Below are 22943 nucleotides of genomic sequence, written 5' to 3'. Positions count from 1 at the left end.
ATGCCATTTAAAAGAGGTCCATTTGTTAGCATCTGTTTCGAGCCCTGCCTTACAATCTAGTCCACGGTTGGCGCTGTGGCTTAGTTGGTTAAAGCGCCTGTCTTGTAAACAGGAGATCCTGAGTTCGAATCTCAGCAGTGCCTTTCAATGGTGATACAAGTCTTTGGATGGTGTTGTTTTGGCTTGTGTAATATATCTGTGGCTATTGATCCCTACCGTAAAATTATGGCCAGTGCAAGCGCTGCCATTCCGTGATGGCCTGGTGGGGCTCAGTGGCTTTGTTTGGTAAAAAAATGGTCTTGTATGCCTGAGAACCATGGATATATTTGCCCGACCTTTTAAAGGAAGTCCATTTGTTAGAATCTGTTTTGAGCCCTGCCTTCCGAAAATGCCCTGAATGGGCGCTGTGGCTTAGTTGGTTAGAGCGCCTGTCTAGTAAACAGGAGATCCTGAGTTCGACTCTCAGCAGTGCCTTTTAAGTTATGTAAATGTGTTGGATTCTCAGCTGCACCCTTTAAAAGAGGTACAAGTGCTTCAATGCTCTCTGTTGGGTAGCGACAAATAACCAGTGGATTTTGACCGTTGCAATACAATGCTTGCAAAATGGGTGCTGTATCTCAGCTGTGTCTTTCAAAAGAGGTAGAAGTCTTTGGATGGTGTTGTTATGGCTTGTATAATATATCTGTGGCTATTGATCCCTGCCATGAAACTATCGACAGGTCATGCGCTGTCATTCCGTGATGGCCTGGTGGGGCGCTGTGGCTTCGTTGGGTAACGTGCCTGTTTTGTATGCCAGAGATCCTGAATGTAATTTCCTCGCCATTTAAAAGAGGTCCATTTGTTAGCATCTGTTTCGAGCCCTGCCTTACAATCTTGTCCACGGTTGGCGCTGTGGCTTAGTTGGTTAAAGCGCCTGTCTTGTAAACAGAAGATCCTTAGTTCGAATCTCAGCAGTGCCTTTCAATGGTGATACAAGTCTTTGGATGGTGTTGTTTTGGCTTGTGTAATATATCTGTGGCTATTGATCCCTACCGTAAAATTATGGCCAGTGCAAGCGCTGCCATTCCGTGATGGCCTGGTGGGGCTCAGTGGCTTTGTTTGGTAAAAAAATGGTCTTGTATGCCTGAGAACCATGGATATATTTGCCCGACCTTTTAAAGGAAGTCCATTTGTTAGAATCTGTTTTGAGCCCTGCCTTCCGAAAATGCCCTGAATGGGCGCTGTGGCTTAGTTGGTTAGAGCGCCTGTCTAGTAAACAGGAGATCCTGAGTTCGACTCTCAGCAGTGCCTTTTAAGTTATGTAAATGTGTTTGATTCTCAGCTGCACCCTTTAAAAGAGGTACAAGTGCTTCAATGCTCTCTGTTGGGTAGCGACAAATAACCAGTGGATTTTGACCGTTGCAATACAATGCTTGCAAAATGGGTGCTGTATCTCAGCTGTGTCTTTCAAAAGAGGTAGAAGTCTTTGGATGGTGTTGTTATGGCTTGTATAATATATCTGTGGCTATTGATCCCTGCCATGAAACTATCGACAGGTCATGCGCTGTCATTCCGTGATGGCCTGGTGGGGCGCTGTGGCTTCGTTGGGTAACGTGCCTGTTTTGTATGCCAGAGATCCTGAATGTAATTTCCTCGCCATTTAAAAGAGGTCCATTTGTTAGCATCTGTTTCGAGCCCTGCCTTACAATCTTGTCCATGGTTGGCGCTGTGGCTTAGTTGGTTAGAGCGCCTGTCTAGTAAACAGGAGATCCTGAGTTCGACTCTCAGCAGTGCCTTTTAAGTTATGTAAATGTGTTTGATTCTCAGCTGCACCCTTTAAAAGAGGTACAAGTGCTTCAATGCTCTCTGTTGGGTAGCGACAAATAACCAGTGGATTTTGACCGTTGCAATACAATGCTTGCAAAATGGGTGCTGTATCTCAGCTGTGTCTTTCAAAAGAGGTAGAAGTCTTTGGATGGTGTTGTTATGGCTTGTATAATATATCTGTGGCTATTGATCCCTGCCATGAAACTATCGACAGGTCATGCGCTGTCATTCCGTGATGGCCTGGTGGGGCGCTGTGGCTTCGTTGGGTAACGTGCCTGTTTTGTATGCCAGAGATCCTGAATGTAATTTCCTCGCCATTTAAAAGAGGTCCATTTGTTAGCATCTGTTTCGAGCCCTGCCTTACAATCTAGTCCACGGTTGGCGCTGTGGCTTAGTTGGTTAAAGCGCCTGTCTTGTAAACAGGAGATCCTGAGTTCGAATCTCAGCAGTGCCTTTCAATGGTGATACAAGTCTTTGGATGGTGTTGTTTTGGCTTGTGTAATATATCTGTGGCTATTGATCCCTACCGTAAAATTATGGCCAGTGCAAGCGCTGCCATTCCGTGATGGCCTGGTGGGGCTCAGTGGCTTTGTTTGGTAAAAAAATGGTCTTGTATGCCTGAGAACCATGGATATATTTGCATGACCTTTTAAAGGAAGTCCATTTGTTAGAATCTGTTTTGAGCCCTGCCTTCCGAAAAAGACCTGAATGGGCGCTGTGGCTTAGTTGGTTAGAGCGCCTGTCTAGTAAACAGGAGATCCTGAGTTCGACTCTCAGCAGTGCCTTTTAAGTTATGTAAATGTGTTTGATTCTCAGCTGCACCCTTTAAAAGAGGTACAAGTGCTTCAATGCTCTCTGTTGGGTAGCGACAAATAACCAGTGGATTTTGACCGTTGCAATACAATGCTTGCAAAATGGGTGCTGTATCTCAGCTGTGTCTTTCAAAAGAGGTAGAAGTCTCTAGGATGGTGTTGTTATGGCTTGTATAATATATCTGTGGCTATTGATCCCTGCCATGAAACTATCGACAGGTCATGCGCTGTCATTCCGTGATGGCCTGGTGGGGCGCTGTGGCTTCGTTGGGTAACGTGCCTGTCTTGTATGCCAGAGATCCTGAATGTAATTTCCTCGCCATTTAAAAGAGGTCCATTTGTTAGCATCTGTTTCGAGCCCTGCCTTACAATCTAGTCCACGGTTGGCGCTGTGGCTTAGTTGGTTAAAGCGCCTGTCTTGTAAACAGGAGATCCTGAGTTCGAATCTCAGCAGTGCCTTTCAATGGTGATACAAGTCTTTGGATGGTGTTGTTTTGGCTTGTGTAATATATCTGTGGCTATTGATCCCTACCGTAAAATTATGGCCAGTGCAAGCGCTGCCATTCCGTGATGGCCTGGTGGGGCTCAGTGGCTTCGTTTGGTAAAAAAATGGTCTTGTATGCCTGAGAACCATGGATATATTTGCCCTGACCTTTTAAAGGAAGTCCATTTGTTAGAATCTGTTTTGAGCCCTGCCTTCCGAAAATGCCCTGAATGGGCGCTGTGGCTTAGTTGGTTAGAGCGCCTGTCTAGTAAACAGGAGATCCTGAGTTCGACTCTCAGCAGTGCCTTTTAAGTTATGTAAATGTGTTGGATTCTCAGCTGCACCCTTTAAAAGAGGTACAAGTGCTTCAATGCTCTCTGTTGGGTAGCGACAAATAACCAGTGGATTTTGACCGTTGCAATACAATGCTTGCAAAATGGGTGCTGTATCTCAGCTGTGTCTTTCAAAAGAGGTAGAAGTCTTTGGATGGTGTTGTTATGGCTTGTATAATATATCTGTGGCTATTGATCCCTGCCATGAAACTATCGACAGGTCATGCGCTGTCATTCCGTGATGGCCTGGTGGGGCGCTGTGGCTTCGTTGGGTAACGTGCCTGTTTTGTATGCCAGAGATCCTGAATGTAATTTCCTCGCCATTTAAAAGAGGTCCATTTGTTAGCATCTGTTTCGAGCCCTGCCTTACAATCTAGTCCACGGTTGGCGCTGTGGCTTAGTTGGTTAAAGCGCCTGTCTTGTAAACAGGAGATCCTGAGTTCGAATCTCAGCAGTGCCTTTCAATGGTGATACAAGTCTTTGGATGGTGTTGTTTTGGCTTGTGTAATATTTCTGTGGCTATTGATCCCTACCGTAAAATTATGGCCAGTGCAAGCGCTGCCATTCCGTGATGGCCTGGTGGGGCTCAGTGGCTTCGTTTGGTAAAAAAATGGTCTTGTATGCCTGAGAACCATGGATATATTTGCCCGACCTTTTAAAGGAAGTCCATTTGTTAGAATCTGTTTTGAGCCCTGCCTTCCGAAAATGCCCTGAATGGGCGCTGTGGCTTAGTTGGTTAGAGCGCCTGTCTAGTAAACAGGAGATCCTGAGTTCGACTCTCAGCAGTGCCTTTTAAGTTATGTAAATGTGTTGGATTCTCAGCTGCACCCTTTAAAAGAGGTACAAGTGCTTCAATCTGTTGGGTAGCGACAAATAACCAGTGGATTTTGACCGTTGCAATACAATGCTTGCAAAATGGGTGCTGTATCTCAGCTGTGTCTTTCAAAAGAGGTAGAAGTCTTTGGATGGTGTTGTTATGGCTTGTATAATATATCTGTGGCTATTGATCCCTGCCATGAAACTATCGACAGGTCATGCGCTGTCATTCCGTGATGGCCTGGTGGGGCGCTGTGGCTTCGTTGGGTAACGTGCCTGTTTTGTATGCCAGAGATCCTGAATGTAATTTCCTCGCCATTTAAAAGAGGTCCATTTGTTAGCATCTGTTTCGAGCCCTGCCTTACAATCTAGTCCACGGTTGGCGCTGTGGCTTAGTTGGTTAAAGCGCCTGTCTTGTAAACAGGAGATCCTGAGTTCGAATCTCAGCAGTGCCTTTCAATGGTGATACAAGTCTTTGGATGGTGTTGTTTTGGCTTGTGTAATATTTCTGTGGCTATTGATCCCTACCGTAAAATTATGGCCAGTGCAAGCGCTGCCATTCCGTGATGGCCTGGTGGGGCTCAGTGGCTTCGTTTGGTAAAAAAATGGTCTTGTATGCCTGAGAACCATGGATATATTTGCCCGACCTTTTAAAGGAAGTCCATTTGTTAGAATCTGTTTTGAGCCCTGCCTTCCGAAAAAGACCTGAATGGGCGCTGTGGCTTAGTTGGTTAGAGCGCCTGTCTAGTAAACAGGAGATCCTGAGTTCGACTCTCAGCAGTGCCTTTTAAGTTATGTAAATGTGTTTGATTCTCAGCTGCACCCTTTAAAAGAGGTACAAGTGCTTCAATGCTCTCTGTTGGGTAGCGACAAATAACCAGTGGATTTTGACCTGTTGCAATACAATGCTTGCAAAATGGGTGCTGTATCTCAGCTGTGTCTTTCAAAAGAGGTAGAAGTCTTTGGATGGTGTTGTTATGGCTTGTATAATATATCTGTGGCTATTGATCCCTGCCATGAAACTATCGACAGGTCATGCGCTGTCATTCCGTGATGGCCTGGTGGGGCGCTGTGGCTTCGTTGGGTAACGTGCCTGTTTTGTATGCCAGAGATCCTGAATGTAATTTCCTCGCCATTTAAAAGAGGTCCATTTGTTAGCATCTGTTTCGAGCCCTGCCTTACAATCTAGTCCACGGTTGGCGCTGTGGCTTAGTTGGTTAAAGCGCCTGTCTTGTAAACAGGAGATCCTGAGTTCGAATCTCAGCAGTGCCTTTCAATGGTGATACAAGTCTTTGGATGGTGTTGTTTTGGCTTGTGTAATATATCTGTGGCTATTGATCCCTACCGTAAAATTATGGCCAGTGCAAGCGCTGCCATTCCGTGATGGCCTGGTGGGGCTCAGTGGCTTCGTTTGGTAAAAAAATGGTCTTGTATGCCTGAGAACCATGGATATATTTGCCCGACCTTTTAAAGGAAGTCCATTTGTTAGAATCTGTTTTGAGCCCTGCCTTCCGAAAAAGACCTGAATGGGCGCTGTGGCTTAGTTGGTTAGAGCGCCTGTCTAGTAAACAGGAGATCCTGAGTTCGACTCTCAGCAGTGCCTTTTAAGTTATGTAAATGTGTTTGATTCTCAGCTGCACCCTTTAAAAGAGGTACAAGTGCTTCAATGCTCTCTGTTGGGTAGCGACAAATAACCAGTGGATTTTGACCGTTGCAATACAATGCTTGCAAAATGGGTGCTGTATCTCAGCTGTGTCTTTCAAAAGAGGTAGAAGTCTTTGGATGGTGTTGTTATGGCTTGTATAATATATCTGTGGCTATTGATCCCTGCCATGAAACTATCGACAGGTCATGCGCTGTCATTCCGTGATGGCCTGGTGGGGCGCTGTGGCTTCGTTGGGTAACGTGCCTGTTTTGTATGCCAGAGATCCTGAATGTAATTTCCTCGCCATTTAAAAGAGGTCCATTTGTTAGCATCTGTTTCGAGCCCTGCCTTACAATCTAGTCCACGGTTGGCGCTGTGGCTTAGTTGGTTAAAGCGCCTGTCTTGTAAACAGGAGATCCTGAGTTCGAATCTCAGCAGTGCCTTTCAATGGTGATACAAGTCTTTGGATGGTGTTGTTTTGGCTTGTGTAATATTTCTGTGGCTATTGATCCCTACCGTAAAATTATGGCCAGTGCAAGCGCTGCCATTCCGTGATGGCCTGGTGGGGCTCAGTGGCTTCGTTTGGTAAAAAAATGGTCTTGTATGCCTGAGAACCATGGATATATTTGCCCGACCTTTTAAAGGAAGTCCATTTGTTAGAATCTGTTTTGAGCCCTGCCTTCCGAAAAAGACCTGAATGGGCGCTGTGGCTTAGTTGGTTAGAGCGCCTGTCTAGTAAACAGGAGATCCTGAGTTCGACTCTCAGCAGTGCCTTTTAAGTTATGTAAATGTGTTTGATTCTCAGCTGCCACCCTTTAAAAGAGGTACAAGTGCTTCAATGCTCTCTGTTGGGTAGCGACAAATAACCAGTGGATTTTGACCGTTGCAATACAATGCTTGCAAAATGGGTGCTGTATCTCAGCTGTGTCTTTCAAAAGAGGTAGAAGTCTTTGGATGGTGTTGTTATGGCTTGTATAATATATCTGTGGCTATTGATCCCTGCCATGAAACTATCGACAGGTCATGCGCTGTCATTCCGTGATGGCCTGGTGGGGCGCTGTGGCTTCGTTGGGTAACGTGCCTGTTTTGTATGCCAGAGATCCTGAATGTAATTTCCTCGCCATTTAAAAGAGGTCCATTTGTTAGCATCTGTTTCGAGCCCTGCCTTACAATCTAGTCCACGGTTGGCGCTGTGGCTTAGTTGGTTAAAGCGCCTGTCTTGTAAACAGGAGATCCTGAGTTCGAATCTCAGCAGTGCCTTTCAATGGTGATACAAGTCTTTGGATGGTGTTGTTTTGGCTTGTGTAATATTTCTGTGGCTATTGATCCCTACCGTAAAATTATGGCCAGTGCAAGCGCTGCCATTCCGTGATGGCCTGGTGGGGCTCAGTGGCTTCGTTTGGTAAAAAAATGGTCTTGTATGCCTGAGAACCATGGATATATTTGCCCGACCTTTTAAAGGAAGTCCATTTGTTAGAATCTGTTTTGAGCCCTGCCTTCCGAAAATGCCCTGAATGGGCGCTGTGGCTTAGTTGGTTAGAGCGCCTGTCTAGTAAACAGGAGATCCTGAGTTCGACTCTCAGCAGTGCCTTTTAAGTTATGTAAATGTGTTGGATTCTCAGCTGCACCCTTTAAAAGAGGTACAAGTGCTTCAATGCTCTCTGTTGGGTAGCGACAAATAACCAGTGGATTTTGACCGTTGCAATACAATGCTTGCAAAATGGGTGCTGTATCTCAGCTGTGTCTTTCAAAAGAGGTAGAAGTCTTTGGATGGTGTTGTTATGGCTTGTATAATATATCTGTGGCTATTGATCCCTGCCATGAAACTATCGACAGGTCATGCGCTGTCATTCCGTGATGGCCTGGTGGGGCGCTGTGGCTTCGTTGGGTAACGTGCCTGTTTTGTATGCCAGAGATCCTGAATGTAATTTCCTCGCCATTTAAAAGAGGTCCATTTGTTAGCATCTGTTTCGAGCCCTGCCTTACAATCTAGTCCACTGGTTGGCGCTGTGGCTTAGTTGGTTAAAGCGCCTGTCTTGTAAACAGGAGATCCTGAGTTCGAATCTCAGCAGTGCCTTTCAATGGTGATACAAGTCTTTGGATGGTGTTGTTTTGGCTTGTGTAATATTTCTGTGGCTATTGATCCCTACCGTAAAATTATGGCCAGTGCAAGCGCTGCCATTCCGTGATGGCCTGGTGGGGCTCAGTGGCTTCGTTTGGTAAAAAAATGGTCTTGTATGCCTGAGAACCATGGATATATTTGCCCGACCTTTTAAAGGAAGTCCATTTGTTAGAATCTGTTTTGAGCCCTGCCTTCCGAAAATGCCCTGAATGGGCGCTGTGGCTTAGTTGGTTAGAGCGCCTGTCTAGTAAACAGGAGATCCTGAGTTCGACTCTCAGCAGTGCCTTTTAAGTTATGTAAATGTGTTGGATTCTCAGCTGCACCCTTTAAAAGAGGTACAAGTGCTTCAATGCTCTCTGTTGGGTAGCGACAAATAACCAGTGGATTTTGACCGTTGCAATACAATGCTTGCAAAATGGGTGCTGTATCTCAGCTGTGTCTTTCAAAAGAGGTAGAAGTCTTTGGATGGTGTTGTTATGGCTTTTATAATATATCTGTGGCTATTGATCCCTGCCATGAAACTATCGACAGGTCATGCGCTGTCATTCCGTGATGGCCTGGTGGGGCGCTGTGGCTTCGTTGGGTAACGTGCCTGTTTTGTATGCCAGAGATCCTGAATGTAATTTCCTCGCCATTTAAAAGAGGTCCATTTGTTAGCATCTGTTTCGAGCCCTGCCTTACAATCTAGTCCACGGTTGGCGCTGTGGCTTAGTTGGTTAAAGCGCCTGTCTAGTAAACAGGAGATCCTGAGTTCGACTCTCAGCAGTGCCTTTTAAGTTATGTAAATGTGTTTGATTCTCAGCTGCACCCTTTAAAAGAGGTACAAGTGCTTCAATGCTCTCTGTTGGGTAGCGACAAATAACCAGTGGATTTTGACCGTTGCAATACAATGCTTGCAAAATGGGTGCTGTATCTCAGCTGTGTCTTTCAAAAGAGGTAGAAGTCTTTGGATGGTGTTGTTATGGCTTGTATAATATATCTGTGGCTATTGATCCCTGCCATGAAACTATCGACAGGTCATGCGCTGTCATTCCGTGATGGCCTGGTGGGGCGCTGTGGCTTCGTTGGGTAACGTGCCTGTTTTGTATGCCAGAGATCCTGAATGTAATTTCCTCGCCATTTAAAAGAGGTCCATTTGTTAGCATCTGTTTCGAGCCCTGCCTTACAATCTAGTCCACGGTTGGCGCTGTGGCTTAGTTGGTTAAAGCGCCTGTCTTGTAAACAGGAGATCCTGAGTTCGAATCTCAGCAGTGCCTTTCAATGGTGATACAAGTCTTTGGATGGTGTTGTTTTGGCTTGTGTAATATTTCTGTGGCTATTGATCCCTACCGTAAAATTATGGCCAGTGCAAGCGCTGCCATTCCGTGATGGCCTGGTGGGGCTCAGTGGCTTTGTTTGGTAAAAAAATGGTCTTGTATGCCTGAGAACCATGGATATATTTGCCCGACCTTTTAAAGGAAGTCCATTTGTTAGAATCTGTTTTGAGCCCTGCCTTCCGAAAATGCCCTGAATGGGCGCTGTGGCTTAGTTGGTTAGAGCGCCTGTCTAGTAAACAGGAGATCCTGAGTTCGACTCTCAGCAGTGCCTTTTAAGTTATGTAAATGTGTTGGATTCTCAGCTGCACCCTTTAAAAGAGGTACAAGTGCTTCAATGCTCTCTGTTGGGTAGCGACAAATAACCAGTGGATTTTGACCGTTGCAATACAATGCTTGCAAAATGGGTGCTGTATCTCAGCTGTGTCTTTCAAAAGAGGTAGAAGTCTTTGGATGGTGTTGTTATGGCTTGTATAATATATCTGTGGCTATTGATCCCTGCCATGAAACTATCGACAGGTCATGCGCTGTCATTCCGTGATGGCCTGGTGGGGCGCTGTGGCTTCGTTGGGTAACGTGCCTGTCTTGTATGCCAGAGATCCTGAATGTAATTTCCTCGCCATTTAAAAGAGGTCCATTTGTTAGCATCTGTTTCAAGCCCTGCCTTACAATCTTAGTCCACTGGTTGGCGCTGTGGCTTAGTTGGTTAAAGCGCCTGTCTTGTAAACAGGAGATCCTGAGTTCGAATCTCAGCAGTGCCTTTCAATGGTGATACAAGTCTTTGGATGGTGTTGTTTTGGCTTGTGTAATATATCTGTGGCTATTGATCCCTACCGTAAAATTATGGCCAGTGCAAGCGCTGCCATTCCGTGATGGCCTGGTGGGGCTCAGTGGCTTCGTTTGGTAAAAAAATGGTCTTGTATGCCTGAGAACCATGGATATATTTGCCTGACCTTTTAAAGGAAGTCCATTTGTTAGAATCTGTTTTGAGCCCTGCCTTCCGAACATGACCTGAATGGGCGCTGTGGCTTAGTTGGTTAGAGCGCCTGTCTAGTAAACAGGAGATCCTGAGTTCGACTCTCAGCAGTGCCTTTTAAGTTATGTAAATGTGTTGGATTCTCAGCTGCACCCTTTAAAAGAGGTACAAGTGCTTCAATGCTCTCTGTTGGGTAGCGACAAATAACCAGTGGATTTTGACCGTTGCAATACAATGCTTGCAAAATGGGTGCTGTATCTCAGCTGTGTCTTTCAAAAGAGGTAGAAGTCTTTGGATGGTGTTGTTATGGCTTGTATAATATATCTGTGGCTATTGATCCCTGCCATGAAACTATCGACAGGTCATGCGCTGTCATTCCGTGATGGCCTGGTGGGGCGCTGTGGCTTCGTTGGGTAACGTGCCTGTTTTGTATGCCAGAGATCCTGAATGTAATTTCCTCGCCATTTAAAAGAGGTCCATTTGTTAGCATCTGTTTCGAGCCCTGCCTTACAATCTAGTCCACGGTTGGCGCTGTGGCTTAGTTGGTTAAAGCGCCTGTCTTGTAAACAGGAGATCCTGAGTTCGAATCTCAGCAGTGCCTTTCAATGGTGATACAAGTCTTTGGATGGTGTTGTTTTGGCTTGTGTAATATTTCTGTGGCTATTGATCCCTACCGTAAAATTATGGCCAGTGCAAGCGCTGCCATTCCGTGATGGCCTGGTGGGGCTCAGTGGCTTCGTTTGGTAAAAAAATGGTCTTGTATGCCTGAGAACCATGGATATATTTGCCCGACCTTTTAAAGGAAGTCCATTTGTTAGAATCTGTTTTGAGCCCTGCCTTCCGAAAAAGACCTGAATGGGCGCTGTGGCTTAGTTGGTTAGAGCGCCTGTCTAGTAAACAGGAGATCCTGAGTTCGACTCTCAGCAGTGCCTTTTAAGTTATGTAAATGTGTTTGATTCTCAGCTGCACCCTTTAAAAGAGGTACAAGTGCTTCAATGCTCTCGGTTGCGTAGCGTCGAATAACCAGTGGATTTTGACTGTTGCAATACAATGCTTGCAAAATGCGTGCTGTATCTCAGCTGTGTCTTTCAAAAGCGGTAGAAGTCTTTAGATGGTGTTGTTATGGCTTGTATAATATATCTGTGGATATTGGTCCCTGCCATGAAACTATCGACAGGTCATGCGCTGCCATTCCGTGATGGCCTGGTGGGGCGCTGTGGCTTCGTTGGGTAACGTGCCTGTCTTGTATGCCAGAGATCCTGAATGTAATTTCCTCGCCATTTAAAAGAGGTCCATTTGTTAGCATCTGTTTCGAGCCCTGCCTTACCCTCTTGTCCATGGTTGGCGCTGTGGCATAGTTGGTTAAAGCGCCTGTCTTGTAAACAGGAGATCCTGAGTTCGAATCTCAGCAGTGCCTTTCAATGGTGATACAAGTCTTTGGATGGTGTTGTTTTGGCTTGTGTAATATATCTGTGGCTATTGATCCCTACCGTAAAATTATGGCCAGTGCAAGCGCTGCCATTCCGTGATGGCCTGGTGGGGCTCAGTGGCTTCGTTTGGTAAAAAAATGGTCTTGTATGCCTGAGAACCATGGATATATTTGCCATGACCTTTTAAAGGAAGTCCATTTGTTAGAATCTGTTTTGAGCCCTGCCTTCCGAAAATGATCGAAAGGGCGCTGTGGCTTAGTTGGTTAGAGCGCCTGTCTAGTAAACAGGAGATCCTGAGTTCGACTCTCAGCAGTGCCTTTTAAGTTATGTAAATGTGTTTGATTCTCAGCTGCCACCCTTTAAAAGAGGTACAAGTGCTTCAATGCTCTCTGTTGGGTAGCGACAAATAACCAGTGGATTTTGACCGTTGCAATACAATGCTTGCAAAATGGGTGCTGTATCTCAGCTGTGTCTTTCAAAAGAGGTAGAAGTCTTTGGATGGTGTTGTTATGGCTTGTATAATATATCTGTGGCTATTGATCCCTGCCATGAAACTATCGACAGGTCATGCGCTGTCATTCCGTGATGGCCTGGTGGGGCGCTGTGGCTTCGTTGGGTAACGTGCCTGTCTTGTATGCCAGAGATCCTGAATGTAATTTCCTCGCCATTTAAAAGAGGTCCATTTGTTAGCATCTGTTTCGAGCCCTGCCTTACAATCTAGTCCACGGTTGGCGCTGTGGCTTAGTTGGTTAAAGCGCCTGTCTTGTAAACAGAAGATCCTTAGTTCGAATCTCAGCAGTGCCTTTCAATGGTGATACAAGTCTTTGGATGGTGTTGTTTTGGCTTGTGTAATATATCTGTGGCTATTGATCCCTACCGTAAAATTATGGCCAGTGCAAGCGCTGCCATTCCGTGATGGCCTGGTGGGGCTCAGTGGCTTTGTTTGGTAAAAAAATGGTCTTGTATGCCTGAGAACCATGGATATATTTGCCCGACCTTTTAAAGGAAGTCCATTTGTTAGAATCTGTTTTGAGCCCTGCCTTCCGAAAATGCCCTGAATGGGCGCTGTGGCTTAGTTGGTTAGAGCGCCTGTCTAGTAAACAGGAGATCCTGAGTTCGACTCTCAGCAGTGCCTTTTAAGTTATGTAAATGTGTTTGATTCTCAGCTGCACCCTTTAAAAGAGGTACAAGTGCTTCAATGCTCTCTGTTGGGTAGCGACAAATAACCAGTGGATTTTGACCGTTGCAATACAATGCTTGCAAAATGGGTGCTGTATCTCAGCTGTGTCTTTCAAAAGAGGTAGAAGTCTTTGGATGGTGTTGTTATGGCTTTTAAAATATATCTGTGGCTATTGATCCCTGCCATGAAACTATCGACAGGTCATGCGCTGTCATTCCGTGATGGCCTGGTGGGGCGCTGTGGCTTCGTTGGGTAACGTGCCTGTTTTGTATGCCAGAGATCCTGAATGTAATTTCCTCGCCATTTAAAAGAGGTCCATTTGTTAGCATCTGTTTCGAGCCCTGCCTTACAATCTAGTCCACGGTTGGCGCTGTGGCTTAGTTGGTTAAAGCGCCTGTCTTGTAAACAGGAGATCCTGAGTTCGAATCTCAGCAGTGCCTTTCAATGGTGATACAAGTCTTTGGATGGTGTTGTTTTGGCTTGTGTAATATATCTGTGGCTATTGATCCCTACCGTAAAATTATGGCCAGTGCAAGCGCTGCCATTCCGTGATGGCCTGGTGGGGCTCAGTGGCTTCGTTTGGTAAAAAAATGGTCTTGTATGCCTGAGAACCATGGATATATTTGCCCGACCTTTTAAAGGAAGTCCATTTGTTAGAATCTGTTTTGAGCCCTGCCTTCCGAAAATGCCCTGAATGGGCGCTGTGGCTTAGTTGGTTAGAGCGCCTGTCTAGTAAACAGGAGATCCTGAGTTCGACTCTCAGCAGTGCCTTTTAAGTTATGTAAATGTGTTGGATTCTCAGCTGCACCCTTTAAAAGAGGTACAAGTGCTTCAATGCTCTCTGTTGGGTAGCGACAAATAACCAGTGGATTTTGACCGTTGCAATACAATGCTTGCAAAATGGGTGCTGTATCTCAGCTGTGTCTTTCAAAAGAGGTAGAAGTCTTTGGATGGTGTTGTTATGGCTTGTATAATATATCTGTGGCTATTGATCCCTGCCATGAAACTATCGACAGGTCATGCGCTGTCATTCCGTGATGGCCTGGTGGGGCGCTGTGGCTTCGTTGGGTAACGTGCCTGTCTTGTATGCCAGAGATCCTGAATGTAATTTCCTCGCCATTTAAAAGAGGTCCATTTGTTAGCATCTGTTTCGAGCCCTGCCTTACAATCTAGTCCACGGTTGGCGCTGTGGCTTAGTTGGTTAAAGCGCCTGTCTAGTAAACAGGAGATCCTGAGTTCGACTCTCAGCAGTGCCTTTTAAGTTATGTAAATGTGTTGGATTCTCAGCTGCACCCTTTAAAAGAGGTACAAGTGCTTCAATGCTCTCTGTTGGGTAGCGACAAATAACCAGTGGATTTTGACCGTTGCAATACAATGCTTGCAAAATGGGTGCTGTATCTCAGCTGTGTCTTTCAAAAGAGGTAGAAGTCTTTGGATGGTGTTGTTATGGCTTGTATAATATATCTGTGGCTATTGATCCCTGCCATGAAACTATCGACAGGTCATGCGCTGTCATTCCGTGATGGCCTGGTGGGGCGCTGTGGCTTCGTTGGGTAACGTGCCTGTCTTGTATGCCAGAGATCCTGAATGTAATTTCCTCGCCATTTAAAAGAGGTCCATTTGTTAGCATCTGTTTCGAGCCCTGCCTTACAATCTAGTCCACGGTTGGCGCTGTGGCTTAGTTGGTTAAAGCGCCTGTCTTGTAAACAGGAGATCCTGAGTTCGAATCTCAGCAGTGCCTTTCAATGGTGATACAAGTCTTTGGATGGTGTTGTTTTGGCTTGTGTAATATTTCTGTGGCTATTGATCCCTACCGTAAAATTATGGCCAGTGCAAGCGCTGCCATTCCGTGATGGCCTGGTGGGGCTCAGTGGCTTCGTTTGGTAAAAAAATGGTCTTGTATGCCTGAGAACCATGGATATATTTGCCCGACCTTTTAAAGGAAGTCCATTTGTTAGAATCTGTTTTGAGCCCTGCCTTCCGAAAAAGACCTGAATGGGCGCTGTGGCTTAGTTGGTTAGAGCGCCTGTCTAGTAAACAGGAGATCCTGAGTTCGACTCTCAGCAGTGCCTTTTAAGTTATGTAAATGTGTTTGATTCTCAGCTGCACCCTTTAAAAGAGGTACAAGTGCTTCAATGCTCTCTGTTGGGTAGCGACAAATAACCAGTGGATTTTGACCGTTGCAATACAATGCTTGCAAAATGGGTGCTGTATCTCAGCTGTGTCTTTCAAAAGAGGTAGAAGTCTTTGGATGGTGTTGTTATGGCTTGTATAATATATCTGTGGCTATTGATCCCTGCCATGAAACTATCGACAGGTCATGCGCTGTCATTCCGTGATGGCCTGGTGGGGCGCTGTGGCTTCGTTGGGTAACGTGCCTGTCTTGTATGCCAGAGATCCTGAATGTAATTTCCTCGCCATTTAAAAGAGGTCCATTTGTTAGCATCTGTTTCGAGCCCTGCCTTACAATCTAGTCCACGGTTGGCGCTGTGGCTTAGTTGGTTAAAGCGCCTGTCTTGTAAACAGGAGATCCTGAGTTCGAATCTCAGCAGTGCCTTTCAATGGTGATACAAGTCTTTGGATGGTGTTGTTTTGGCTTGTGTAATATTTCTGTGGCTATTGATCCCTACCGTAAAATTATGGCCAGTGCAAGCGCTGCCATTCCGTGATGGCCTGGTGGGGCTCAGTGGCTTCGTTTGGTAAAAAAATGGTCTTGTATGCCTGAGAACCATGGATATATTTGCTCGACCTTTTAAAGGAAGTCCATTTGTTAGAATCTGTTTTGAGCCCTGCCTTCCGAAAATGCCCTGAATGGGCGCTGTGGCTTAGTTGGTTAGAGCGCCTGTCTAGTAAACAGGAGATCCTGAGTTCGACTCTCAGCAGTGCCTTTTAAGTTATGTAAATGTGTTTGATTCTCAGCTGCACCCTTTAAAAGAGGTACAAGTGCTTCAATGCTCTCTGTTGGGTAGCGACACATAACCAGTGGATTTTGACCTGTTGCAATACAATGCTTGCAAAATGGGTGCTGTATCTCAGCTGTGTCTTTCAAAAGAGGTAGAAGTCTTTGGATGGTGTTGTTATGGCTTGTATAATATATCTGTGGCTATTGATCCCTGCCATGAAACTATCGACAGGTCATGCGCTGTCATTCCGTGATGGCCTGGTGGGGCGCTGTGGCTTCGTTGGGTAACGTGCCTGTCTTGTATGCCTGAGAACCATGGATATATTTGCCCGACCTTTTAAAGGAAGTCCATTTGTTAGAATCTGTTTTGAGCCCTGCCTTCCGAAAATGCCCTGAATGGGCGCTGTGGATTCGTTGGTAAGAGCGCCTGTCTAGTAAACAGGAGATCCTGAGTTCGACTCTCAGCAGTGCCTTTTAAGTTATGTAAATGTGTTTGATTCTCAGCTGCACCCTTTAAAAGAGGTACAAGTGCTTCAATGCTCTCTGTTGGGTAGCGACACATAACCAGTGTATTTTGACCGTTGCAATACAATGCTTGCAAAATGGGTGCTGTATCTCAGCTGTGTCTTTCAAAAGAGGTAGAAGTCTTTGGATGGTGTTGTTATGGCGTGTATAATATATCTGTGGCTATTGATCCCTGCCATGAAACTATTGACAGGTCATGCGCTGTCATTCCGTGATGGCCTGGTGGGGCGCTGTGGCTTCGTTGGGTAAAAAAATGGTCTTGTATGCCTGAGAACCATGGATATATTTGCCCGACCTTTTAAAGGAAGTCCATTTGTTAGAATCTGTTTTGAGCCCTGCCTTCCGAAAATGACCTGAATGGGCGCTGTGGCTTAGTTGGTTAGAGCGCCTGTCTAGTAAACAGGAGATCCTGAGTTCGACTCTCAGCAGTGCCTTTTAAGTTATGTAAATGTGTTTGATTCTCAGCTGCACCCTTTAAAAGAGGTACAAGTGCTTCAATGCTCTCTGTTGGGTAGCGACAAATAACCAGTGGATTTTGACCGTTGCAATACAATGCTTGCAAAATGGGTGCTGTATCTCAGCTGTGTCTTTCAAAAGAGGTAGAAGTCTTTGGATGGTGTTGTTATGGCTTGTATAATATATCTGTGGCTATTGATCCCTGCCATGAAACTATCGACAGGTCATGCGCTGTCATTCCGTGATGGCCTGGTGGGGCGCTGTGGCTTCGTTGGGTAACGTGCCTGTCTTGTATGCCAGAGATCCTGAATGTAATTTCCTCGCCATTTAAAAGAGGTCCATTTGTTAGCATCTGTTTCGAGCCCTGCCTTACAATCTAGTCCACGGTTGGCGCTGTGGCTTAGTTGGTTAAAGCGCCTGTCTTGTAAACAGGAGATCCTGAGTTCGAATCTCAGCAGTGCCTTTCAATGGTGATACAAGTCTTTGGATGGTGTTGTTTTGGCTTGTGTAATATTTCTGTGGCTATTGATCCCTACCGTAAAATTATGGCCAGTGCAAGCGCTGCCATTCCGTGATGGCCTGGTGGGGCTCAGTGGCTTCGTTTGGTAAAAAAATGGTCTTGTATGCCTGAGAACCATGGATATATTTGCCCGACCTTTTAAAGGAAGTCCATTTGTTAGAATCTGTTTTGAGCCCTGCCTTCCGAAAATGCCCTGAATGGGCGCTGTGGCTTAGTTGGTTAGAGCGCCTGTCTAGTAAACAGGAGATCCTGAGTTCGACTCTCAGCAGTGCCTTTTAAGTTATGTAAATGTGTTTGATTCTCAGCTGCACCCTTTAAAAGAGGTACAAGTGCTTCAATGCTCTCTGTTGGGTAGCGACAAATAACCAGTGGATTTTGACCGTTGCAATACAATGCTTGCAAAATGGGTGCTGTATCTCAGCTGTGTCTTTCAAAAGAGGTAGAAGTCTTTGGATGGTGTTGTTATGGCTTGTATAATATATCTGTGGCTATTGATCCCTGCCATGAAACTATCGACAGGTCATGCGCTGTCATTCCGTGATGGCCTGGTGGGGCGCTGTGGCTTCGTTGGGTAACGTGCCTGTCTTGTATGCCAGAGATCCTGAATGTAATTTCCTCGCCATTTAAAAGAGGTCCATTTGTTAGCATCTGTTTCGAGCCCTGCCTTACAATCTAGTCCACGGTTGGCGCTGTGGCTTAGTTGGTTAAAGCGCCTGTCTTGTAAACAGGAGATCCTGAGTTCGAATCTCAGCAGTGCCTTTCAATGGTGATACAAGTCTTTGGATGGTGTTGTTTTGGCTTGTGTAATATATCTGTGGCTATTGATCCCTACCGTAAAATTATGGCCAGTGCAAGCGCTGCCATTCCGTGATGGCCTGGTGGGGCTCAGTGGCTTCGTTTGGTAAAAAAATGGTCTTGTATGCCTGAGAACCATGGATATATTTGCCCGACCTTTTAAAGGAAGTCCATTTGTTAGAATCTGTTTTGAGCCCTGCCTTCCGAAAAAGACCTGAATGGGCGCTGTGGCTTAGTTGGTTAGAGCGCCTGTCTAGTAAACAGGAGATCCTGAGTTCGACTCTCAGCAGTGCCTTTTAAGTTATGTAAATGTGTTTGATTCTCAGCTGCACCCTTTAAAAGAGGTACAAGTGCTTCAATGCTCTCTGTTGGGTAGCGACAAATAACCAGTGGATTTTGACCGTTGCAATACAATGCTTGCAAAATGGGTGCTGTATCTCAGCTGTGTCTTTCAAAAGAGGTAGAAGTCTTTGGATGGTGTTGTTTTGGCTTGTGTAATATATCTGTGGCTATTGATCCCTGCCATGAAACTATCGACAGGTCATGCGCTGTCATTCCGTGATGGCCTGGTGGGGCGCTGTGGCTTCGTTGGGTAACGTGCCTGTCTTGTATGCCAGAGATCCTGAATGTAATTTCCTCGCCATTTAAAAGAGGTCCATTTGTTAGCATCTGTTTCGAGCCCTGCCTTACAATCTAGTCCACGGTTGGCGCTGTGGCTTAGTTGGTTAAAGCGCCTGTCTTGTAAACAGGAGATCCTGAGTTCGAATCTCAGCAGTGCCTTTCAATGGTGATACAAGTCTTTGGATGGTGTTGTTTTGGCTTGTGTAATATATCTGTGGCTATTGATCCCTACCGTAAAATTATGGCCAGTGCAAGCGCTGCCATTCCGTGATGGCCTGGTGGGGCTCAGTGGCTTCGTTTGGTAAAAAAATGGTCTTGTATGCCTGAGAACCATGGATATATTTGCCCGACCTTTTAAAGGAAGTCCATTTGTTAGAATCTGTTTTGAGCCCTGCCTTACAATCTAGTCCATTGTTGGCGCTGTGGCTTAGTTGGTTAAAGCGCCTGTCTTGTAAACAGGAGATCCTGAGTTCGAATCAAAGCAGTGCCGTTCAATGGTGATACAAGTCTTTGGATGGTGTTGTTTTGGCTTGTGTAATATAACTGTGGCTATTGATTCCTACATTTTAGTATTTAATTTGCATTTTATTGCATGTATGTATGTATTTGATATTTGATCAGAATAGCAGAACTTATTATTTGTAAATTTTTTTGTTGGCAATTACAGAGATGATACGTTTCCTGTTTTTCCTGACCAGGTTTGCACACACTGCAGCAACGATTTTGGCCCACTCCTCCATACAGACCTCCATATCCTTAGGTTTTGGGGCTGTCGCTGGGCATTTTTGACTTTCAGCTCCCTCCAAATATTTTTTATTGGGTTCAGGTCTGGAGACTGGCTAGGCCACTCTATGACCTTGAGATGCTTCTAACGGAGCCACTCCTTAGTTGACCTGGCTGTGTGTTTCGGGTCGTTGTCATGCCAGAAGACCCAGCCATGACCCATCTTCAATGCTCTTACTGAGGGAAGGAGGTTGTTGGCCAAGATCTCTTGATACATGGCCCTATCCATCCTCCCCTCAATCCATCCTCCACGCAGTCGTCCGGTCCTCTTTGCAGAAAAGCATCCCCGAAGAATGGTGTTTCCACCTCCATGCTTCATGGTTGGGATGATTTCCTTGGGGTTGTACTCATCCTTCTTCTTCCTCCAAACACGGCGAGTGGAGTTTAGACCAAAAAGCTAAATTTTTGTCTCATCAGACCAGATGACCTTCTCCCATTCCTCCTCTGGATCATCCATTGTCACTGGCAAACTTCAGACGGGCCTGGACATGCGCTGGCTTGAGCAGGGGAACCTTGCGTGCGCTGCAGGATTTTAATCCATGACGGCGTAGTGTGTTGCTAATGGTTTTCTTTGAGACTGTGGTCCCGGCTCTCTTCAGGTCATTGACCAGGTCCTGCCGTGTAGTTCTGGGCTGATCCTTCACTATCCTCATCATCATTGATGCCCCACGTAGGTGAGATCTTGCATGTAGCACCAGACCGAGGGAGATTTACTTTCATCTTGAACTTCTTCCATTTTCTAATAATTGTGCCAACAGGTGTTGCCTTCTCACCAAGCTGCTTGCCTTCTGTCCTGTAGCCCATCCCAGCCTTGTGCATGCCTACCATTTTATCCCTGATGTCCTTACACAGCTCTCTGGTCTTGGCCATTGTGGATAGTCTGGAGTCTGTTTGATTGAGTGTGTGAACAGGTGTCTTTCATACAGGTAACGAGTTCAAACAGGTGCAGTTAATACAGGTAATGAGTGGAGAACAGGAGGGCTTCAAGTCTGTGAGAGCCGGATTTCTTACTGGTTGGTATGTGATCAAATACCAAAAAAAAAATCTCACAGTTGAAGTGTACCTATGATAAAAATGACAGACCTCTACGTGCTTTGTAAGTAGGAAAACCTGCAAAATCGGCAGTGTATCAAATACTTGTTTTCCCACTGTATCAGACAGTCATGTTGCATTTTTATATTGTAACTGAGCCAATGCAAGTGTTTGAAGACACTTCTTTGTCTGTGCCTTTGAATGATAGCGCTTACAAAGATTTTGTTTATCTGTTTGATAATGAATATGACAGCACTGAGACTACTGTCTCAGATAAAGACCAAGTGTCAGAGAACACACCAAAGACGGCGACTAGAGGACATGGAGATAGAGAAATTAGCAGAGCTCTAGACATGAAGTCAAAAAAGCAAGACCAAAATGATGTCAGTTTTGGGCAGCTAAAGAACGTATGGGTGTGATCGGCAGGAGTAAATGAGCATCTGATACAGGAGTTTTCTGTTTCTGGAAACAATTTATGGAGTCTAGCTTTGGTAAGATGAATTAGATGAAAGACTTTTAGCTGAATCAGACTTAGCCAAGCACATACAGAAGTAGAATTAACTCTAGCAAGATCCTCAGACAATAGCTCTTCCGAAAACTTAATTTGCAGCTCCTTTTCCCAAGTCATCTTTAGGCAGGAGAGAGAGGACATATTAGATGAGAGTAACATGGTGTAGACAGAGGATATATGACTACCACCTGTAGGAGCTGACAATAAGTTCTCAACCAGAGATTGGAGGGACTCATAGACAAAGGAGCAAAGACAAGTGCAGGAAGAGAAGAAGAAAGACAAGTAGCGGCTTCTAGAGTACACCAGTTAACCCCTGACGCATTACACCACAAGAAAATCATAGAAATATTGGCGGGACAGTAATAAAAAAGAAAATTTGGCAGAGCTAGACCTCCATCATGTTTATTTTGTTGCAGGATAATTTTACTCACTTTAGGAATTTTACCAGCCCAGATAAATGAGGAGACAATTTTATCTAGACACTTAAGAAAAAGAGGGAGAGACTGGAAGAGAAATAAAAGTTGCAGCAAAACGTTCATTTTAATGGTCTCCACTCTCCCAACAAGAGAAAGGGGTAGGCTGTCCCAAAATTTCAAGTCTAGTTTAATTTGATCAAACAAATACGTAAAGTTATTCTTAAGGAAGAGAACTGAAAGAGTGTGAAATGTTTGTAACCTGAGAAAGAGCCAAAGGTGCCGAGCAAAAGCATAATCTCGTTGGCGCAGCCAACTGGATCATGTACATACAACAACAAGTCGTCAGCATTGAGAGAAACACGATGTTCTGTGCCTCCCCTCTGGATCCCGCGTATAGACGATGCTTTTAAGGCAATAGAAAGTGGCTCAAAAGTTAAAGCGAAGAGCAAAGGAGACAGAGGGTAACCCTGAAGTGTCCCACGTGAGAGGGGAAAGAAAAATTAACTATCAGCATTAGTTTTAAGACTTGCAGAGGGAGCCGTATATAGGAGGCGAATCCATGAGATAATATTGTGCCCAAAGCCAAACTTTTCTAATACATTAAATAAATAATTCCATTCCACACGATCAAATGCTTTTTCAGCATCAAGAGAGATTATCATTTCAGAAGTCTTAGACGGAGATGGAATAAAAAGTATATTTAGCAATCGCCGAATATTAGATGACATCTGACGTCCCCTAATAAAGCCAGTCTGATCCTCAGAAATAATATCAGGAAGACATGTATCGATGCGCTTTGCCAGCACCTTTGCAATAATTTTTATGTCAGCATTCAATAAACTAATAGGTCTATAGCTACTACATAAAGTAGGGTCTTTATTTTTTTTTATAGAAGGGAGATAGATGCTTGATTTAATGAAGCTGGGAGAAAACCTTGCTCAAATGACATTTTTGAACAATAAGGGGACTAACTGCGCTGAGAATTTCTAATGAAAGGGGAAGCCATCCGGCCCTGGAGCCTTGTTACACTGCATTAGACCAATGCAGGTGGTAATTTCATCTAGCTTGAGAGGTACATCTATTGTCTCCTCTGTTGATGTATTAATAGTGGGTATATTTAAATTTTGTAGGAAAGAAGTATAAAGACTGGAGTAAAAGGAGGAAAAGACAGAGTTGATTTTTTTAGGGTCAGTAACAAGCTTATTAGAATTGTTATCATAAATCTGTGTGATATAGCGTGTTGCTGACTGATGTTTAAGCTGGGAAGCAAGAAGACAGCCTGCTCTATCCCCATGTTCATAATATGTGGCTTTAGTTCTTTTAATCAAATATTGTGCTTTATTTGTTGAAAGCAAATCAAATTCAGTTTGTAACTTGGATCGTTTTAACTTAAGATCAGGTTTTGGATTGCTTGAATACTGTCCATCCACCTCTACGATTGAACGGATAAGCTCCTGTTGCCGAGA

The 22943-nt window shown here is 44.9% G+C and overlaps 46 non-coding genes across 46 annotated transcripts; all 46 read left to right on the top strand.

The window, feature by feature from the left end:
* The first annotated feature begins 69 nt into the window (after nt 1-69).
* Nucleotides 70-143, top strand: trnat-ugu. The gene has a single exon. It is a non-coding gene; the product is annotated as a tRNA-Thr (tRNA).
* Nucleotides 144-400: 257 nt separating this feature from the next.
* On the top strand, nt 401-474 carry trnat-agu. Its single transcript has one exon. It is a non-coding gene; the product is annotated as a tRNA-Thr (tRNA).
* Nucleotides 475-885: 411 nt separating this feature from the next.
* On the top strand, nt 886-959 carry trnat-ugu. The gene has a single exon. It is a non-coding gene; the product is annotated as a tRNA-Thr (tRNA).
* A 257-nt stretch (nt 960-1216) lies between these two features.
* trnat-agu lies at nt 1217-1290 on the top strand. Its single transcript has one exon. It is a non-coding gene; the product is annotated as a tRNA-Thr (tRNA).
* A 411-nt stretch (nt 1291-1701) lies between these two features.
* Nucleotides 1702-1775, top strand: trnat-agu. The gene has a single exon. It is a non-coding gene; the product is annotated as a tRNA-Thr (tRNA).
* A 411-nt stretch (nt 1776-2186) lies between these two features.
* trnat-ugu lies at nt 2187-2260 on the top strand. The gene has a single exon. It is a non-coding gene; the product is annotated as a tRNA-Thr (tRNA).
* A 257-nt stretch (nt 2261-2517) lies between these two features.
* trnat-agu lies at nt 2518-2591 on the top strand. Its single transcript has one exon. It is a non-coding gene; the product is annotated as a tRNA-Thr (tRNA).
* A 412-nt stretch (nt 2592-3003) lies between these two features.
* On the top strand, nt 3004-3077 carry trnat-ugu. The gene has a single exon. It is a non-coding gene; the product is annotated as a tRNA-Thr (tRNA).
* A 258-nt stretch (nt 3078-3335) lies between these two features.
* On the top strand, nt 3336-3409 carry trnat-agu. The gene has a single exon. It is a non-coding gene; the product is annotated as a tRNA-Thr (tRNA).
* Nucleotides 3410-3820: 411 nt separating this feature from the next.
* Nucleotides 3821-3894, top strand: trnat-ugu. Its single transcript has one exon. It is a non-coding gene; the product is annotated as a tRNA-Thr (tRNA).
* Nucleotides 3895-4151: 257 nt separating this feature from the next.
* On the top strand, nt 4152-4225 carry trnat-agu. Its single transcript has one exon. It is a non-coding gene; the product is annotated as a tRNA-Thr (tRNA).
* Nucleotides 4226-4631: 406 nt separating this feature from the next.
* Nucleotides 4632-4705, top strand: trnat-ugu. Its single transcript has one exon. It is a non-coding gene; the product is annotated as a tRNA-Thr (tRNA).
* Nucleotides 4706-4962: 257 nt separating this feature from the next.
* On the top strand, nt 4963-5036 carry trnat-agu. The gene has a single exon. It is a non-coding gene; the product is annotated as a tRNA-Thr (tRNA).
* Nucleotides 5037-5448: 412 nt separating this feature from the next.
* trnat-ugu lies at nt 5449-5522 on the top strand. The gene has a single exon. It is a non-coding gene; the product is annotated as a tRNA-Thr (tRNA).
* Nucleotides 5523-5779: 257 nt separating this feature from the next.
* trnat-agu lies at nt 5780-5853 on the top strand. Its single transcript has one exon. It is a non-coding gene; the product is annotated as a tRNA-Thr (tRNA).
* A 411-nt stretch (nt 5854-6264) lies between these two features.
* trnat-ugu lies at nt 6265-6338 on the top strand. The gene has a single exon. It is a non-coding gene; the product is annotated as a tRNA-Thr (tRNA).
* A 257-nt stretch (nt 6339-6595) lies between these two features.
* Nucleotides 6596-6669, top strand: trnat-agu. The gene has a single exon. It is a non-coding gene; the product is annotated as a tRNA-Thr (tRNA).
* Nucleotides 6670-7081: 412 nt separating this feature from the next.
* On the top strand, nt 7082-7155 carry trnat-ugu. The gene has a single exon. It is a non-coding gene; the product is annotated as a tRNA-Thr (tRNA).
* A 257-nt stretch (nt 7156-7412) lies between these two features.
* Nucleotides 7413-7486, top strand: trnat-agu. Its single transcript has one exon. It is a non-coding gene; the product is annotated as a tRNA-Thr (tRNA).
* A 412-nt stretch (nt 7487-7898) lies between these two features.
* On the top strand, nt 7899-7972 carry trnat-ugu. The gene has a single exon. It is a non-coding gene; the product is annotated as a tRNA-Thr (tRNA).
* Nucleotides 7973-8229: 257 nt separating this feature from the next.
* trnat-agu lies at nt 8230-8303 on the top strand. The gene has a single exon. It is a non-coding gene; the product is annotated as a tRNA-Thr (tRNA).
* A 411-nt stretch (nt 8304-8714) lies between these two features.
* trnat-agu lies at nt 8715-8788 on the top strand. Its single transcript has one exon. It is a non-coding gene; the product is annotated as a tRNA-Thr (tRNA).
* A 411-nt stretch (nt 8789-9199) lies between these two features.
* Nucleotides 9200-9273, top strand: trnat-ugu. Its single transcript has one exon. It is a non-coding gene; the product is annotated as a tRNA-Thr (tRNA).
* A 257-nt stretch (nt 9274-9530) lies between these two features.
* Nucleotides 9531-9604, top strand: trnat-agu. The gene has a single exon. It is a non-coding gene; the product is annotated as a tRNA-Thr (tRNA).
* Nucleotides 9605-10017: 413 nt separating this feature from the next.
* On the top strand, nt 10018-10091 carry trnat-ugu. Its single transcript has one exon. It is a non-coding gene; the product is annotated as a tRNA-Thr (tRNA).
* Nucleotides 10092-10348: 257 nt separating this feature from the next.
* Nucleotides 10349-10422, top strand: trnat-agu. The gene has a single exon. It is a non-coding gene; the product is annotated as a tRNA-Thr (tRNA).
* A 411-nt stretch (nt 10423-10833) lies between these two features.
* trnat-ugu lies at nt 10834-10907 on the top strand. Its single transcript has one exon. It is a non-coding gene; the product is annotated as a tRNA-Thr (tRNA).
* A 257-nt stretch (nt 10908-11164) lies between these two features.
* trnat-agu lies at nt 11165-11238 on the top strand. The gene has a single exon. It is a non-coding gene; the product is annotated as a tRNA-Thr (tRNA).
* A 411-nt stretch (nt 11239-11649) lies between these two features.
* On the top strand, nt 11650-11723 carry trnat-ugu. Its single transcript has one exon. It is a non-coding gene; the product is annotated as a tRNA-Thr (tRNA).
* A 257-nt stretch (nt 11724-11980) lies between these two features.
* Nucleotides 11981-12054, top strand: trnat-agu. The gene has a single exon. It is a non-coding gene; the product is annotated as a tRNA-Thr (tRNA).
* A 412-nt stretch (nt 12055-12466) lies between these two features.
* On the top strand, nt 12467-12540 carry trnat-ugu. Its single transcript has one exon. It is a non-coding gene; the product is annotated as a tRNA-Thr (tRNA).
* Nucleotides 12541-12797: 257 nt separating this feature from the next.
* trnat-agu lies at nt 12798-12871 on the top strand. The gene has a single exon. It is a non-coding gene; the product is annotated as a tRNA-Thr (tRNA).
* A 411-nt stretch (nt 12872-13282) lies between these two features.
* trnat-ugu lies at nt 13283-13356 on the top strand. The gene has a single exon. It is a non-coding gene; the product is annotated as a tRNA-Thr (tRNA).
* Nucleotides 13357-13613: 257 nt separating this feature from the next.
* Nucleotides 13614-13687, top strand: trnat-agu. The gene has a single exon. It is a non-coding gene; the product is annotated as a tRNA-Thr (tRNA).
* Nucleotides 13688-14098: 411 nt separating this feature from the next.
* On the top strand, nt 14099-14172 carry trnat-agu. The gene has a single exon. It is a non-coding gene; the product is annotated as a tRNA-Thr (tRNA).
* A 411-nt stretch (nt 14173-14583) lies between these two features.
* trnat-ugu lies at nt 14584-14657 on the top strand. The gene has a single exon. It is a non-coding gene; the product is annotated as a tRNA-Thr (tRNA).
* Nucleotides 14658-14914: 257 nt separating this feature from the next.
* Nucleotides 14915-14988, top strand: trnat-agu. The gene has a single exon. It is a non-coding gene; the product is annotated as a tRNA-Thr (tRNA).
* A 411-nt stretch (nt 14989-15399) lies between these two features.
* On the top strand, nt 15400-15473 carry trnat-ugu. Its single transcript has one exon. It is a non-coding gene; the product is annotated as a tRNA-Thr (tRNA).
* Nucleotides 15474-15730: 257 nt separating this feature from the next.
* Nucleotides 15731-15804, top strand: trnat-agu. Its single transcript has one exon. It is a non-coding gene; the product is annotated as a tRNA-Thr (tRNA).
* An 899-nt stretch (nt 15805-16703) lies between these two features.
* On the top strand, nt 16704-16777 carry trnat-agu. Its single transcript has one exon. It is a non-coding gene; the product is annotated as a tRNA-Thr (tRNA).
* A 411-nt stretch (nt 16778-17188) lies between these two features.
* On the top strand, nt 17189-17262 carry trnat-ugu. The gene has a single exon. It is a non-coding gene; the product is annotated as a tRNA-Thr (tRNA).
* Nucleotides 17263-17519: 257 nt separating this feature from the next.
* On the top strand, nt 17520-17593 carry trnat-agu. Its single transcript has one exon. It is a non-coding gene; the product is annotated as a tRNA-Thr (tRNA).
* Nucleotides 17594-18004: 411 nt separating this feature from the next.
* trnat-ugu lies at nt 18005-18078 on the top strand. The gene has a single exon. It is a non-coding gene; the product is annotated as a tRNA-Thr (tRNA).
* Nucleotides 18079-18335: 257 nt separating this feature from the next.
* Nucleotides 18336-18409, top strand: trnat-agu. The gene has a single exon. It is a non-coding gene; the product is annotated as a tRNA-Thr (tRNA).
* A 411-nt stretch (nt 18410-18820) lies between these two features.
* On the top strand, nt 18821-18894 carry trnat-ugu. The gene has a single exon. It is a non-coding gene; the product is annotated as a tRNA-Thr (tRNA).
* Nucleotides 18895-19151: 257 nt separating this feature from the next.
* trnat-ugu lies at nt 19152-19225 on the top strand. Its single transcript has one exon. It is a non-coding gene; the product is annotated as a tRNA-Thr (tRNA).
* The last annotated feature ends 3718 nt before the right edge of the window (nt 19226-22943 follow it).

The sequence above is a fragment of the Esox lucius genome, chromosome 21 (genome assembly GCF_011004845.1).
Source record: "Esox lucius isolate fEsoLuc1 chromosome 21, fEsoLuc1.pri, whole genome shotgun sequence".
In the NCBI taxonomy this organism is placed as follows: Eukaryota; Metazoa; Chordata; class Actinopteri; order Esociformes; family Esocidae; genus Esox; species Esox lucius.
Note: the sequence above shows the minus strand (reverse complement) of the source record. Positions and strands in the feature narration are given on the sequence as shown.